General features: G+C 51.3%; 1 protein-coding gene across 2 annotated transcripts in view; it reads left to right on the top strand.

Annotated features, from left to right (window-relative positions):
- AJAP1 (adherens junctions associated protein 1) overlaps window positions 1-17089 on the top strand; it is a 142463-nt gene that overhangs the window by 68337 nt on the left and 57037 nt on the right. The gene's annotated exons all lie outside the window — the stretch shown is intronic.

Below are 17089 nucleotides of genomic sequence, written 5' to 3'. Positions count from 1 at the left end.
TCTGTGTGGGTTGGGCTTGGCAGCGGGTGAGGTTCTGTGTGGGTGGGCGTTGGAAGATGCGGCTATGTGCCCAGTGGTGCTGCTGAGTGTCCTGTGACTCCCAGTGGGAGAGCCAAGAGCAAAGGTGGGTGGTGGCAGACGTGAGGACGTGGCGTGTTGGGGGAGATGGAACTGATGAGCTTGGAGACTTGCACACAGGGAGAGTGCCTCGTGCTCTGGAGAGAAGCAGCATGGTCTCTCCTCTAGCTGGTGGAAGTCAGGGTGGGGTACAATCTTTCCTAGTATCCCTACCCTAGGGTGTTATAGAAAGGACTGGCTGAACTGCAGTGGGCACAAAGCTATGTCTTCCAGACCACAGAACCTCTTGTACGTGGGCAGGATGTGGGCACATCTCAAGAGGAAATTGAAGGAGCCCTGTAGATTCTTCTGGAAGCTTCAAGGGTATGGCCCATGTTCTCGGTTCATTAGGTGACTACCAGAATAGACAGTTGGCTCAGCACTGGGAGGCGGGAGTCTGGGAGAGGTTGGTGTTCAGGATGTCTCCAGGGCTGGGCTCTCTCTAAAGTCTCTCGGGGAAGATCCTCCTTATCGCTTCCAGGTTCCTGTGACCATGAGTGTTCCTTGGCATGTAGGTATATCTTCGTCTGTCCTCCCTTCCTCTGTCTGTCTCACTGTGCTTGTGGTCCTCGTTCACAAGGACCCCACTCGGATTGAATGAGGGCCCACTCTATGGCACATTGACCTCCTGTTAACTGAACTGAGAATGTTCTCAAAGACCCTCTTCTCAAACAGAGGCATGATCATAGGGGCAGGGTTCGGGCGCACATGTTTCTTTCGCGGGGGACCCAGTTAAATCATCAACAGGCCAGGAGGAAATCTGCTTTAGAGAGCAGGAAAGGGAGACCCAGTAATGACCACTGTCGTGGGGGTTAACTGGTACTGGAGAGAGGGGCCCGGGCTGCAGTGTCTTCTCCCCAGAGATGGGTTAGGAGGGAGTTTGGAGGACACAGAGCAGAACTAATGGCCCCTGTCCTTCTGCCATTGTTATTCTAAGGCCAGTTACCTTCTGGGGCTTTAAAATGCCCACTTCTCTTGGTCTTTTATCCTCCTGGGCCTCGTTCTACAGTTGATATGAAAGGAGTAGCCACCGTGTGCCACGCCACAGTTGGCTGGAGGTACAGAGCAGTGACCCCATACACAGCTTGATTGCAGAGCCAAGGGCAAGCTCCTCACCTACTCTTAGATGCTCGGTCCTGGCCAGGGACAATTCCCACCTTTGGGCTTCAGGGTGTGGTCAATGGTTGGCACCATGGTGTCTTAATCTCCTAATGCTGCCTTAACGCAAAGACCACCAGTGGGTGGTTTTGAAGAATAGAGATGTTTTGCCTCACAGAGTAGGAAGTTGGACATCTATATTCAAATTCCCTCATTTGGGTCATACCTTGTCTATGAGTGCCTCCTGTTGTCCTCGTTGTTGGGTGTTGTCCTCCGTGTTGGGTGCTGTTGAATAGAGTCCATTCTGATTCACAGTGACCCCCTTTGCCTGAGGAGGACTGCACCATAGGGTTTTATTGGCTGTAATTTTGACAGGGACAGACTTCTCTTTTCCCACTCCCTGTGGAGTTGGTTAGGTAGATTTGAACTGCTAACTTGTCTTTGCTTAACAGTCAAGTACTGAATCATTGCCTTTTCAGCTTCTAGTAGCCGTAGTTGGCACTGTTCTGATCCTGAGCCTGAAGTTCACCTGCCTCTGTCTTCATGGGTAACACCTACCTTGCCCTACTTGCATGTCTTTATCTCTGGGACTCTACTGCTCCTTAGAACTCAGAAGTGCTTAGGGTTAGTCCTGTGCTGGTATGGTCCTTTTCCTAAAGGAGATCGATAGCATCCACAGGGATAGGATTGGGAGTCCAACACTTTTTTTTAAAGACAAAATTCAATTCATAATGCATGTGCCTTTTGTCATTCAGCTTCTGAGTGACTTCCTTCCTCTGCAATTTTTATTCTCAGTTCCTTTCCTCTGGAGAGCAGTGTATCAATGAAAGCAGACCTAGCTGCATCCGATGCCAAGGTCAAGGGCTCAGGGTTGGAGGTTGTGCATGTGAGGCATCCCAGGAGAGGATGTGGGAGAGGTGTGGTACACCATCTCCCATCTAGCATCCCTAAGAATCTATGTACACATGGCCCATAATTCATCATCTCAGCATCAGGCACCTTCCCACAGCTCACTGAGCTTCCTTGTTTTATTTTTTTTCCCTCAATAAACTCCCAAGCCATCATCATGATGAAATTTAATGCTATAGTCACGTACTGTCATCCCTTCTGCATACTCACTCACTATATAGACATGGATGGGAAAACAAGTTCCCATTTATTCCAAATTACATTTATCATTACTAAAGTTAAACGCCCAGGACAGTATTATAAGGCTTAGCAAATTAATTCACAGTACATTGGATGGTACTAATCCAACTTGACAGATGCTTATCTTGGTAAGGATTTATGGTTCTTCATAATATAATCTGGTGCTAGATTAATTTGTTTAGCAAAACAAATTTTAAAAGTGTGTGTGTGTGTGTGTGTGTGTGTGTGTCTAGTGGGAGGAGTATGTACATTTGCTCTGCATGCAGAAAAATGCTAATTCTAGAGCATGCGGCCTGTCTGCTTAAAAGGAATCCTGGAAACTCACAGTAGCCCTTGGTACATACTGACTGCAGCCTCAGCTTCCAGGCCAAACTCAGGGAAGAGAGGATATGCCAAGATGACTTCATCACAGCCCGATCTTATGGTATAAGTGAATAAGACCCGAAAACAGGGGCAATTAGGCCAAAGCTGGAGCAATTCCCGTTAGATACTGTGAACAGCTGTCAGATGATGGGGAAGATGACCTCTTTGCTTAGGCTACAGACTTCTTGATGACTTTTTTTAATTCTCAGGGTGGTACCTGTCTTACAAACGGTTAAATTCTGCATGTATGGATGGGCGTGGGTGTGGGGGTTTCAGAGGGATGAACCCCTGTAGATCCTCTTGGGCTTGGCAGCCATTGGATTTAGTTCTGGGTACCTAGATCTTCATGGGAAGTGAACACTCTCACTCATACCATAGGGACTCAGGGAGGTAAGAATGGTCTTGGTGGAGTCACAGAACTGTAGCATGCAGGAGGCTGTGTGTGTTATGGTCATATGCTTTGAGGCTGCAGTTCAGTGTGTGAATCTAAACTGCCACATGTAGCTGTGTAGACCAGTGGCTGTTTTTTGTTTGTTTGTTTGTTTGTTTACCTTTCCTGGCATCAGTTTCTTCATCAACAAAATGAAAATAAGTATTGTCTCCTAAATGGTTGTTGTGAAGATTCAATGAATCAACACAAAGCATAAAATATGGTGCCTGCCACTAAGAAGAACCAGACAGGTTAGTTCTTTTTATACCCAGCAAAAGTGGCCTTGAAGAAAGGGTTGCCTGTTTCCAGCAGAGAACTGACTGACCTTCAGGAACTGGGAGTCTTGTCATCTCCAGTATCCTTTTGGCCCATTCACTGCAGGAAGGACCTAAAATGTGGAAGCATGTTTTAAGAAGTGACATGAAGAACTCATTAAGTCAAACCTGCTGTCGAAAGGATTATTGGAATCTGTGAGCTTTATTTTTGCTTCTGTAGAGAAATCTTTAGAAACAGTGTGCTACATTTTCCTTTATGTCTGTAGTACAGGCATTATGGGAATCAGAAAGGCAGGCTGCTAATGATTTGGGGACTCTAAAATTCACCAGGAATGTTACATGGAATACCTGCTGGGATCACCAAAGGGTCCCTTGTTCAGAAATCCCACTGCAGATGAAATAACTTGGAAATCAACTCTCACTGTGGTTAAAAGTCTCATTTGAGATGCCTAGTTTCACCTCTTATCAGTGTGAATGTAGAAACTTGCTGCCCTCTCTGTACCTCAATAAGAATCATAGATGCAGTCATCTCAGGACCCTGCCACACAGATTAAATGAGATGCTACAGTGTCTGGCACGTACCATCTGTTCAGTTTGGGTCAGCTGCTCTTCAGGTGATGTTAGTGATGCTGCTGCTGCTGATGGTGATGCCTGATACTATGAGTGAAGATGGTGATCAAAACAATGAAGCCATTGATGGTGAGGGGGGCAACGATCATGATGGTCATGAAGATGACAGTGATGTTGATGATGGGTAAGACAATGATGATACTATTGATACCAGTGGTGAAGAGGATGATCATGGTGAGATGGCACTGATGATCATGACGATGGTGATTATGACTGTGCTGTCCTTGCTTGGCTTCTCTGTTATGGGGCCATTCCGTGAGGTCATTGATGCGCTCTGTGCAGAGGTCTGGATGGTGCTGGCCAGGAGCTGCGTAGAATGGAAAATCACCTGGCGTAGGCTCTCAGAGGCACTGCTCTCTCCAGCCTCCCCTGGGTGCTGGCAGAGGGTGAATGTCAGCTGGGTTGGAAGTTCACTCGAGACATGGGGAAGAACGCATCCCACAGCATAGCTGCCCTCCTCTGACAGCCCCCTCCCTGGTTATGTCCTGAGACTGCAATCATAGAATCTCCACAGAGGCAAACAGACAGTAGTCTCCTAGTTTTTTATCTGAAAGCTTGCTAAGTGGGAAAACTTGTAGGGAATTCAAGCCAAATGACTTCAGTTATTGAATGTGCTGCTATGAGACCACTTGGGGCTTGGTATACAGTTGGTGCTCAAATAAGCTTCCCTAGGTCTGATGGTCATGTTCTCAGGGCTCACCCCCCTCCCCCCCATGAGCTTTGCCCCTTGGACTTATGACCCTGCTGAGATGCACTGGCACTTTCCCCAGGTATCCCCTGTCATCTGTTCCAGACGGTGCCCTTGCATGGGGACATAGGTGCCATTTAAGTCCCCATAACTGTTCAAGGTTTGTCCTCATCCATATCAATCACATATTGGTGACACACAGAGGCTCAAGGAAGCAATGGCTCAGATGTCACGTCAGCCCTGCCTGGTAATTTTTTCATTGGAATTCACTCATGCATTTCCAAGGATGCTTCTCCAGTTGCTTTGTCCTTGTCACGGGGAGGACGTCAGTGTCCTTTAGGTGTGTACCTTTGCAAGCACAAGGGACAGGCTGGTGTCGTCTTATCTGCCCTCTGATTGTCAGCTGACCTGAACAGAGAGGCCAGCCTGCCAACCTCGGGAGCAAGTCTCATTACGATGAAATATTTTCCCCAAGACCAGAATCAGAATGGAAGGAAATTAGAACAGATGTAAGCAAGAGACATGCTCCTCTCTCCCTTCTGTGTTGAACCACCGTGGCAGTCAAAATGCTCAGTTCCTTTTAATTAAGTTTCTGGGTATTTGCTACCAGGGAACTGGATCCATCCTTCATTTAAAGATATTTGAAGCCAATGACTCATGAACTTCCAGAATTTTGAGTGGCTTAATTGGGATGAAAGCATCAAAGAGCATAGGAGCATGGGGGATGGGGAGGGGGATTCTATGAACCACCTGCTACCTGGAACTTACTGAACAGATACCATGTGGTGATACCTGGGACCTGGGACCCCCAGATCGTGGGACCACAAGAGTCTGACTTACTGGGTGGTGCCTTTCAGAACATCTCTCCCCATCCCTGGCTTTGCTGATCAGAGTTGTGTTCACATCAAATGAAATACACAGCTCTATCCAGCTCCTAAAGCCAGCCTCTCCCTCTTCTCAACTACACGCTTCTTCCCCTTTCTCATGCTCCATGCGCCGGCATCTTGCATTCAGTGCTTTTGAAGCAACCTGGTTGCCTCCAGGGACTCATTCTCCCTCTAAGATCCTGTTAAGGATCCGGGAGGTAGGGCTCTTTAATTCTTGCAACATCGCAGGGCCTGTCTAAACCATTTCCTGCCAGCCTGCTGCTGAGCTCAATGCTGCTGTGTCCCTTCCTCACCAGGGCTTGTCTTCCTTTTGGTAGTTGTCTGCACAAAGAGCAGTCCTGGTCATCCCCCGCCCCCCGCCCCACTCCCCCTCACACATGCCTTGAAATCACCCTCCTTTAAGGGAGCGCCATGGGACTGCTGGCTATCCAGGTTCGTGGGGAGTTGAGCCCGTTGGGGACTGATTGACCACTAATCCCCGGGGTCACTCTTCTGTAGAACACGACTTCTTCCCTTACCGCGTGCGTTTCTCTAAGTATGGGATGGATAGCAGATCGATTTTATAACCAGTGAATTGAATTTACAGATTTCATCCACACACAGGGGAAGGATTCAGAGCATCAAGATTAAGTCATATCAGCTAGTTTTAGAACTTTGATTTGAATTTACCAAAAGGATCATTTTGAGCGTTTCTGGTCTCTTGATCAATTTCTCAGTGAACCCTCCGCTCTAGATTTACTTTATATTGGATGTCATTGGGGTCATGGGGAGGGGGTAGAGGAAAGGAAACATGGTCCCTTGTCCTCTTTGAGAGTCTATTTAGGAAAGCCAGACAAACAGGAGAGAGAAATGCTGATCAGACTGGAGAGGGAATGTCAGCGCCACAGCACCAATGGCTCATTGATTATCTGGACAATGTGTCGGCCAAGCAGGTGGGGTCATTTCAGATAAGAAAGGCCAGGTCAGGCTATTGACAGCAGTGAATGCAGCCATGGGTGTGCCCAGGGAAGAGTGGGTGGAATGGTGTGTAGGTATAAAAGGTATACATGGACAGCGAGGGACATGGAGGGACTCTGTGTATATAAGGGAGGTAAGCCTGGACAAAGAGAGGCAAGAAAGCCCATGCAGGTGGGGCAGGTGCACCCAATCTGAGGGTATGGGAGGGCAGTCGGGGGGGGGAGGGGTTGCCTGGACCAAGAGGGACATGGGGTAGTGGGTGGGTAGGAATGGGTGTGTTAGGGCATGGAGGGTCATTGAGGGCAGTGTGTGGATGGGGAGAGGGTATTAGAGTAGAGAGGAGTGTTGGGGGTGGTGTGTGGAAGGGGCAGGGAGGGACTCCAGGGTGGGAAGGCAGTGCATGGATGAGAATGATGAGAATACAAAGATTGGCATGGTGGTACGGCCTCTTGCTAGGAGACCTGGATTGCTGAGGGAGCTGGGCTAGGTGACAGCCTTCAAGGGAACAAGCACAGCTCCCGGAGATCCACTTTCCTTACCTTTGGAACCCACACAACACGAATACTGGGAAAATGGCAAACAGCTGCTGTGGAGTTGACTCCAGCTCATGGTGGCCTCTCCTGTGTCCAGTAAGACCAGGTACCCTATAGTTGCCCAGGGCAGGACTCCAGAAGCATCCCACCAGGCGTTTCTTCCAAGGTGCTTTAGGTAGATTCAAACCCCCGCCTTAAGGGCTGAACATGAACCCTTTACATCCCTGCCTACTCAGGGGTTCCCCTCTGAAGCTCGATGCTGGATAAGAAAGCCATCTCAGGCCGGTGGTGCTTAGAGGGTGTGAGCTCTTTGCTGTGATTACCCTCCAAGAGCTGGACAAAGCGCCTTGGTGGGCCATCCTCCCAACCCCCAAATTTGTCATTAGCATGATGAGAATGCCAGAGAGGGTGGCCTCTTACCTACCTTCCAGAGTAGGCCTTGGGTCTCAGGAGGGGGTGGGGGGCGGTTGGGGCAAAGAGCACAGCCGTTTGTGTGCACAAGCAGGTTCAGGGATCGGGCAGGGGAGATGAATGACTGTCGGCTTAGATCATAGAGCTAAACAGAACCTATCCCCCCCCAGCCCACCCCCACACAAGGCCCACCATATTGGTATGATAAGGTGCCTTTGTTCCTGTGCTGAGTGAATGCTACTCCACCTGGATGGTGATGGGTTCTTGCAGACCATGAACTGTTGCCCACACCGTCCTGCACCATCCTCCTGCTTGCTGGCATGAATGGTGCCCTTGTGTCTCACCTCCTTCCTTCATGGACGGATCCCTCCTGATGGCGTGTCCCAAGCCAGTGAGTCGGGCAGTGTTCTCTTATAATCCATAAGGTTTTCATTGACGGCTCTACAGGAGAGATCCCCGGGTCTTTCTTTCTAGTCTGTCTTAGTCTGGATGCTCCACTGATTCCTTCTTGCCAGGGGTGGCCCTAGTGGTATTTGAAATACAGGTGATGTGGAATTATTTCACCATCAAGGCAACATACACAGCACTATATGCTGATAAAAGGGTGGCAGGTCCCTGACTGGTAGGTGTCTAATTTCAGTGGGTCCCATGTGACCATCCCCTGTAGAAGGAGCGTTGCCCCTCACCTTTTGGGCAGGGGTGTTGCTAGGGAGGCATCCGAGCTCCCCAGCTGCTTACCCTCCAGCCGCAGACAACGAGCAGGCATGAGATGGAGACAGACCATCTGGTTGAAAATGAACACAGAGACTTGAGTCTCTACTTTCAGTGTGTTCAGTGACTTGCAAACTCCGTCTTGCCGTCTGATGTGTGAGCCTGGTGAACAGCAATGAGAGAGGAGCCAAATCTTCTGCTCCAGAAGTTTCTTTCGTCAGTGCGAATGCCAAGCTTGTCACAAAGCAGATGCTCACTCTCTGGGTGGAATGTTCACAAAGTGGCGACGGTGACGGGTGTGGGAGGACCAAGTCTGAGACACCTGGAGCCAAAGGAGGGAGTCCCTATCTTGACTGAGACTTGAACTCAGGGCCCGGCTGCCACTGCTCATGGACTGTGTGTCCTTGATGGAATCATGAGACCTCACAGAGTCTCATCTTTGCCTGCAAAAGTGAGAGATAGTTTCTGCCTCCGAAGACTGTTCTGAAGCTTGCATGCATCACCCACTTGGGAAACCCCACCACAGTGCTGAGCGCCACCGTGAGTTTTTATTCAAAAAAACACCAAGCTCACTGCCATTGAGTTAATTCCAACTCACAGCAACCCTATACGCCAGAGACGAACTGCCCCCATTGGGTTTCTGAGGCTGTAAACCTGTATGGGAACAGAAAGCTTCACCTTTTCCCATGAAGACATTTGGGGTTTGAATCGCTGACCTGTAACCCACTATGCTACCCGAGTTCCTTCCATGCGATTTCAGGAGACTCTAACAGAGCCTGAGAATGCACTCATCGCCCGCTCCTCTGACTCTACGTCCTGCCGTGCCTTGCGCACTGCTGTGTGGCTGAAAGCGATGCCACCCCAATTTCAAACACCAGCAGGGTTATCTATAGTGGGCAGGCTTCAACGGAGACCCAGGCTAAGCAGAAACTCACTTCTCAATCAGGCCCACCTTCTGTTTCTTCCTGCTTTTTTTTTTTTTTTTAATTAGTGGTTGTTGGGTAGAGTTGACTTAACTGGTCTTCTTTATTGTTGGAGCGCTATGATCCTATCGCAGACAGCATGAGACTTCAAGATCGATTTTGTCATGTTCTTTCTGGTGATGAATGTCTGCCATTCCACTTGAATTTGTCATTCCCAAGATTGTAAACCACATGACTGCCGGACTCAAGAGGCCGAAGACCAATCCATTTCAGCTCACTCATCCCTAGGACTTGCATTCTTTATGCATTCTGTTTCCGTTTTGACAACTTCCATTTTTTCTTGTATTCGTACTTTGTATATCCCACTTTCTGATTACGAATGGGGGTTTGCGGAAGCCTCGTCAGCAATGAAGATACCCAAAGTTCTCCTCCTCCCCTGGCGTTAGGGGCGGCTTGACCTGAGGACGCAGCTCTTCCCTTGTCGTATTTTGAGTGCCTGCCTCCCTGAGCGGCTTACCTTCCTGCACTCGATCAGTGTGCCAGCTACTTACTGTTCAGGAGGTTTTCCGTGGCCAATCCCTCAGAGTATGGTCTGAGGTTTTCAGTGACTAATCCCTCAGTGGGTGGCCCATTCTTTTTGATAGTCTGTTCGTAGTCCGCAAACACTGGTGAAACCTGTTCACTGTGGTAACCCTGCTGGTATCTGAGATACCGGTGGTATAACTGCTGGCATCACAGCCACGTGCATGCCACCACAGTATGACAAACTCAAAGATGGGTTGCGTGTCATAGGTACACAAAAGGCACACCTAGAAAGCATCACCGGTGGCCGTGGCGCTTGGGAAGAAGAGGGCGGATTGGTGGGGTCGGAGGAGCTGTTGGTGGCTGGAGGTTGAGGAATTGCCCCTGGAAGCAGGGGCATTTTCCTGAGCCCTGACTGGTCAGAAGGATTGTCCAGGAGAGGATGAGTGGCTGGCACCTTGAAAGGGGGCAGCACGGCACCTTTGCGACCTCATGTCAGGAAAGAGACAGGTTAGTTGGACAAGAAGAAAGGATGTGGGTGTGACTGGAGGTCGGGAGGGCGAAGGAAGCCTCAGGGGTCTTGGTAAGAAGCAGGGGTCCTGTAGTCAAAAAGAGGAGGTGAAGTTCAAAGCTGTACGGTCATTGCTGTCATTAACTTCCGTCAGCTGTAGTCAGGTAACAGGTGAGGAGTAGAACTAAAGGTTGCCCGGTTGTGTGTCCCTCCTGAAAACCACTGTGGTGGTGATGGTACCAATCCATCTCATGGAGGGTCTCCCTCCCCGCCCCCTGTTCCACTCCTTCACCAAACAGGAGGCCCTCCCCCCAGTCACAGACCCTTTCTAATGACATTTTTAACAATGTAGCCCTGGTGGTTTTGCCTGCTAGCTGCAGGGTTAACAGTTGGAGCCCACACACTGCTCCATGGGAAGAAGATGAGATTGTCTTCTCGCATAACGTATTACAGCCTCAGAAGCCCAGGGGCATTTCTACTCTATCTGACAGAGTTGCTATGAGTCTGAATCGAGTCAAGTGCAGAGAGTGGGGTTTGAGGGTTTTACAATGACTCGTCCAGAGGACGTGAATCAGAATGTTCTGTTGTGATCCAGAATCTTTTGGTTGGCTACTTTTCAGTCGATTACTCAAATTTTCTTCCTAGTCTGTGTTTGCCTGGAAGCGCCACTGAAATCTGTCTCCCATGGTTAGGGTTATGTGCATCCTAGCAACACGAAAGCCACAACTTCATGACAAATTGACAGATGGCTGTTGGAGAGGGGTATTAAGCATAGCCAAATGAGCAAGCTAGCTTCTATCCCCCTTCTGGCCTTGCCAATGTCCCTGGCATCATTGTTGGTCCAACAATAGAATAAGGAGCTGAGCCTTCAACTAGTCAGCCAAGTTAGAAGTGTTCCCTGGTCACCAGCCTGCATCAATGTATACATTCCCCCTTTCCAGGGCTCTGACACCCCACCTGCCTGACCTAAACTTGGGGAAACACTACAGGCTCCCAGGATCACAGAAGCTCTGCTTAAACTTACATCACTACAAAGAATCTCCCAGCTGAACCTTCCTGCGCTGCTTCTTTCTATGTGTGGGAGATGATCCTCCCTTATAAAAGTCTTTGCCCAGAAGTTTGAAGGATTGAACTTGCTGAACTTGATAGGCTTTGCCCACAAGTTCTTGCCTGAAATTGCTAGACTGAAGCACATCCTGTAGTAGCCTTCTCTAAGCTACATCAGTAGAAACTAGGTCTCTAATCTCTCTTCCTCTAAGCACAAGCCTTCTTAGGATACACATTACAGTGGCCCCTAGGTGAACATAAGAGGGGTAGTTTGAGGGTGTGGGGCCCAGACTTGGGATTGGTGCTATTCTCAAGGGGACACGATACCCCAAACAGCAGTCAGTGGTTAGATTCCTTTTCATGGTCAATGGAGGCTAAAATACGGGCATCAAGGCTAAGATATGGGTATCGATTACACAGGAATCCCTGTTTTCAAAGGTTGGTGACATTGACTCATGCTTGCTAGAGGCCAGGTGACAGCTATCCAGTTTCCTTCTGAAATTCCTCCAGGCCTTCAGGTCCAGCCTTGAAAAGGTAGAGCCTCTTGGAAGAAGAACTCACTGACCCACTGCTATTGAGGCAATACTGACTCATAGCGACCCTACAGGACAGAGAACTGCCCCTGGGGGTTTCTGAGACCATAACTCTTTACGGGAGTAGAAAACCCTGTAGTTCTCCAAAAACAAGGAGTAGGAAGGAATAGGCAATCCACAGATGTGGAGCTAAGGTGCTCTGGAGGGAGCCAGAGGTGTTATATCCCCGGAGGTACCCTGGAGCTCCATCCAGCTATAATCTGTTCTTCCAGCTGTTTCTCCTTGGGGTGAGTGGTGAGAACCTCACAGCTAGCAGAGGGCAGGATAGGAGGCTCCCTGGTACCTTGGGAGCATCCTGAGGCTTCTCCTTAGCCAGACCTCCTCCCTCTGGCTGGAGCGCTCCTCCACAGCCTTCTGTCCTTTGATACCAGCCCCCCAAGAACCCCCGGAGCCATGTATCTCCATCCCATGCCACCCATCATGATTTCTATTATGCTGTGGACACCTACTCAGATGTCTTACCTCGCTGCCTTCACCCAAACCAGAAAGTCTGGTATTGTGAGCTGCTGTGGAAGTCGCTGCCAACGCATGCCCAAGGGGACCGAATGCCGCCTGCTCCTGCACCATCCCCGTGACTGGCTGCGGATCAGGGCACTGTGGCCCACAGGGTTTTAACGGGCTGACTTTGGGCACCAGAACACCGTGGGTGACCCTGCTAGGACATGAAATGCTGCAGGCACGGTTTCCAGCAGCCCAGCCGCCCACAAGCCCCCATGGTCCTCCATTAATCACCTTATCACATAAAAGGTGCTCGTCGAGCTAGAGAGAGACTCTTCCTGCTGGCTGCATAGCAGCAAGCCACCACATCGCAAAGGGGCCCAGTGGCAAGGATCTGGGGGTGGCCTTCAGTCCTGCAGCCACAGGGAATGAATTTCGTCCTACTTGGAGGTTGGGAACAGCTGTGACAGCCCACACTAGCTGCTACCTTCTGTCTCTGCCACTTCTCGAGAACTGCCCTGTGAGTGAACTGGCCAGGGACACAGGGATAAACTATGCATCTGCTCACAGGCCGCTGCTGTGGAAACAGCGGACGGGGGCAGGCCAGACCAGTGGCTGTGTGCTGTGCACGTTCATAAAGTTCAGGGGTATGTTGCTAGAACCCTCCATCTTGAGCCCCAGGCAGCTGGGCCTCTGTCTCTCTGCTGGGAGCTGTGTTTGCTCTTGCTGATCATTAGCCTGTTCTCTCCACTTTGGGGCTGGGCACCCTCCTCCTTCAACTCCTCCCTGGAACCCTGCTAGGACATCAGAGGATGCTCAGGCTTTGGCGGTGGCCCACAAGCCCCCTGGCCCCAACCAGCAGACCCTTGGTCTTCACTTTAGTCCTGTGGCCCCGACCCTTCCTCTCCTTCCAGGCCCTGGCTCCCACCGAGCTGGTGGTTTTCTATGTTCCTGAAAAACATCATCGGAATGAATTCTACATCCACCCCAGAGATGGACCACTAATTCATAAACTTGTCATCTCGACTTCCTTCATTGTAAATAGTACTCAGGGTTTCACCAGCCAAGAGGGACACCTGTTTTCTTGGCCTGTGTTGATAGAGCAGGTCAGAGGGAGCAAGGGGCATGCTTGGCCAGACCTGTGGCCCTGGTATCATTGCCCCATGCACTAACTGGACCCTCTTGGCCTCTGGGGATAGGGCCTTGGAAGAGACCACCAGCCGACAGCCTGCTCTGTGCTCTGGCCCACTCTGACTCTGGATTGGACCATCAATTGGGAGGAACTGCTTGGGCGTCTGCTCGAGCCCTTGCCCTGTTCTGACTTGTTGGCAGTGATGACCCAGAGCCTCTTGGAACTCCTCGTGACTCATGTCTCCCCCTGGGTGCCGAGCAGATCTGTGCCCCTTAAGGCTTCCAAAGCTGAGACCTTTCGGCAGTGGCTCACCATGCCTGGGTCCCAAGGCACCTCTGACTGGGTTCCAATGGCCAAGCTTTCAGCCAGCAGTTGAACACTTGACCTTGTGTGTCAGCCAGTGACTCCCCTGAAGGGACAGCCGCTGCAGGAGGCAAATAAAGCAGAGTGGGATGAAGTGAGGAAGGGGACTCATGAAGAAGGGCCTGCAAGGCTACACCCCATCTTTTTGCACCCCAATGCTAAAGCAATAGCGCTCTTCTCCATCTCTGGGAGAGGACCCACATCCACAGCATGACCACATGGGGACCCAGGAAAGGGACGCTGGAGAGGGGCAGCAGCTTTGGCAGGAAGGGATCTGCAGAGAGAGGGGTCTACCCCCCATCTCCATCGCCCTCCCACCACCCTGTTGGCTCAGCACTCTGGCCAAAGGCAGTTTCTGGAGGTTTTCCTTGGCTGCCAGTGGATCCTGGAGCATCTTATGAGAGGAGGAGGGAGAGAGACCTGCTCGCCTGGTTTCAGTGTTTCAATGGCACCTCCGGCTTGCTGAGTGCTGGAATGATTCCACAGCGCACATGCCAGCGCCCAGCGGTGGCAGGAGCTGGGATGCGTGGGCAGCACACACAGGCTGGCAGCTGGAGGAGCCGTGAAGGAAAGCTCGGCCCTATCTCAGGATCCCTCCTGGATTTACACTTTAAAGAAAAGCTGAAGCTGCTGCTGTGAACAGGTTCTTGTCCACCGATTCCTGGGAGATATGGTGTCTCCAGCTACTTATCCAGCCACCAGAAGCCGCTGCAAGTGCTCCCCTGCAGGGCCCTGCCCCTCGCACAGGTGGTGCTGGTGACAGCCCCCAAATCTACCTTTCTCGCCAGAAGCCCAAGGAGGTAGCTCATATTCCCAGAAGTCAACTGGGAGCCCGCCAGCCTGGTTTCCTCTGTAGACACACCAGTGATGTGCAGAAGGGGGGTACAAGGTGGGGCAGAACCCTGGGGCCAGAGGGACCCTTGGTCCTCGAGAGGCCCTCACACTGGCTGGAAGAGACTGGACTCTGTCTTCTGTCTCCCAGCCCCCTTACGTGCCAAGTGCCGCCCTTGCCCTTGGGGGTTCCTTAAACTCCTGTCTCACTGACGCCGAAGAACAAAATGTTCCCTGCTACCAAGTTGATGATAACTCAGAGCGACTCTCTAGAGCAGGGTAGAAGTGTTCCCTGTGGATTTCTGGTCCTGTAACTCTTTCAGGGAGCAGAAAGCCTCATCTTTCTCCCGAGGACCATCTGGTGGTTTTGAACTATTCACCTTGCAATTAGCAGCACAATGTGTAATCACTACGCTACCAGGGCTCACTCACATATGTTCTACATGGAAGGAGAGGTGCCTGATGATTGCATTTCTTTGTTCTTGTTTGTGCGCTTGTCCAAAGCACCTGGAGCGCTGTGGCTCACTTAGAGACCCATGTCGGAGTTGATCTCAGGCTGGCGTCTTCAGTGGCCCCAAGACTCAGGAACGCGTGCAGGTCCGACCAAGCAGGGAGACCGCACCAGGCTGTGTGGAGCAGCCCTTGTCCCAGGGCAGGGTGGAGGTCCAGGACCTGCAGGGGCAGGGGGAGGTGGGGGCTGGGAGTTGAAGGGACTCAATCTAAAAGGTTGACTAGCAGTTCACGGTGCCCCTTAAAAAACAAGCTCATTCTGGAATGGGAGACCTTTTGGGCATTCCGCCCCCCCCCCCCAACCCACCCAGGGTCTGAGAAGACCTAGCACCTATAGGCTCCCAGACTACCCCAAACTAAGACTGCAGACACACCTCAATGGGGCTCATTTTGTCTGGACGTTGACGGACAATCAGGTCCTGCAAGAATATCTGTAGCTCAGATTTCTAAAGGCATGCTCCATCCAGGTGGGTACACGCAGGTGTGGTGCAGGTTAGCTGGGCAGAAGGAGCACAGATGTGAGGAGCACAGGTGTGGGGTCAGGCGCTTTGCCCTCTGTGTGTGTGTGTGTGTGTGTGTGTGTGCCATGGGGGTGGGGGTGGGGTGGAATCTCCAGCAATCATCCTCATGGCTCCTCTCTAGAAAACGGGCACGAACCTCCATGTCAGACCTAACTCAGCGAGCGGGACTCTGGGTGTTAGCCCTCTGGTGATTACATCTGTTCAGCCCATCCTTCCTCAGACCCTCTTCTGGGAGCCTCTGGGAGCACCCTTTCCCAAGTGAAGCCAGAACTCAGCCTGGACTCCTTAATGCAGCTTCCTTGGGTCTAGATTCCTCACACAGGGCTCTGGGCCTTTCTGCGTCCAGCAGGGCTTCGCAGCAGGTGTCAGCATGGAAAGGCTGCTGAAACACTTATTTTCACCTCTTTGAGGATCTTTGTGGGATTTCCTGGCCTCCCAGGGTGGGGGCCGGGTCTCCAAGCTCTTCTCTTCAAGTCTTACTGCTTCGGGGGCTGGCAGAGCAGAGACCCCCACACCCCCCCATCCCCCACCCCTGGCGGGGCTAGGAGTTTGCACTTGATTGCTTCGGGAAATGTGAGGTTGTTGGCCTGTGTGTCCTGAGCCTGGATTTCCGGAGGGGTTGTGGGTCTGAACTTCCCCAAGGCCCTAAGTCCCCTAAGAACCCTCAGTCCCTAATTCTACACCTGGGCCTGAGCAGCCACTGCGTTCCGTGGTTGGGAGAGGCTGCCTGCTTGCTGTTTAAGAATCCTACGTGCCAGCTCTTCTGTCTTTGGTTGATCATCCCTGGCACTGACGTGGTTATCTGTAGACAGAGAACAAGGATGTGGTGTCTCCTTTCAGAGCCCTGGGTGATATAGATGATGCATTCACTGACTGATGGCTTGGCAGTTTGAGTCTACTCGAAAGCAGGTCGGAAGAAAGGCCTGGTGATGTTCTTCGCAGAGATCAGCCACTAAAAGCCTCCGGAGCAAGTTCCGCTCTGATGTGAGTCAGAATTGACTTGAGGGTAACTTGCATCACTGGTGGAGTCTGCTTGTTCATTCATCCCCTCCTCACACGCTCCCTCCCTGCCCCCATTCATCAAGTCCACCAGCCAACCACGATTCCATAGCTGCTATGCGCCCAGCATTGTGCTGGACGCTGGGGCCTCAGCACCAGCCTGGGGCCCTCACCTTGCTGTTCTGAGAGGCCATTTTTGTTGATTTGGAAGAATGGGCAAGCAGACCCCTGCTAGCAAGGTCAGGAAGCCCCTGGTGGGCATGGTTCCTCAGGGGTGCTCCTGTGTGTCCCAGCCTATCCTCAGGGGTGGTCCTGAGTGAGTCTCCCCTGGCAACCTTCAGGGTGGTGAGGGTAAGAGAAGGTCACTGTGATTTGTGCTGTTTCCCTACGTCCAAAGAAAATTCTGGAACTGTGATCCCTGCCCCGCCCCGCCCCCCCTGCCCCCCCACC

The sequence above is a fragment of the Echinops telfairi genome, unplaced genomic scaffold, assembly GCF_000313985.2.
Source record: "Echinops telfairi isolate 266 unplaced genomic scaffold, ASM31398v2 ScPeMD7_7457;HRSCAF=8495, whole genome shotgun sequence".
NCBI classification, from domain to species: Eukaryota; Metazoa; Chordata; class Mammalia; order Afrosoricida; family Tenrecidae; genus Echinops; species Echinops telfairi.
This window is presented reverse-complemented; position numbering and strand designations above follow the sequence as displayed.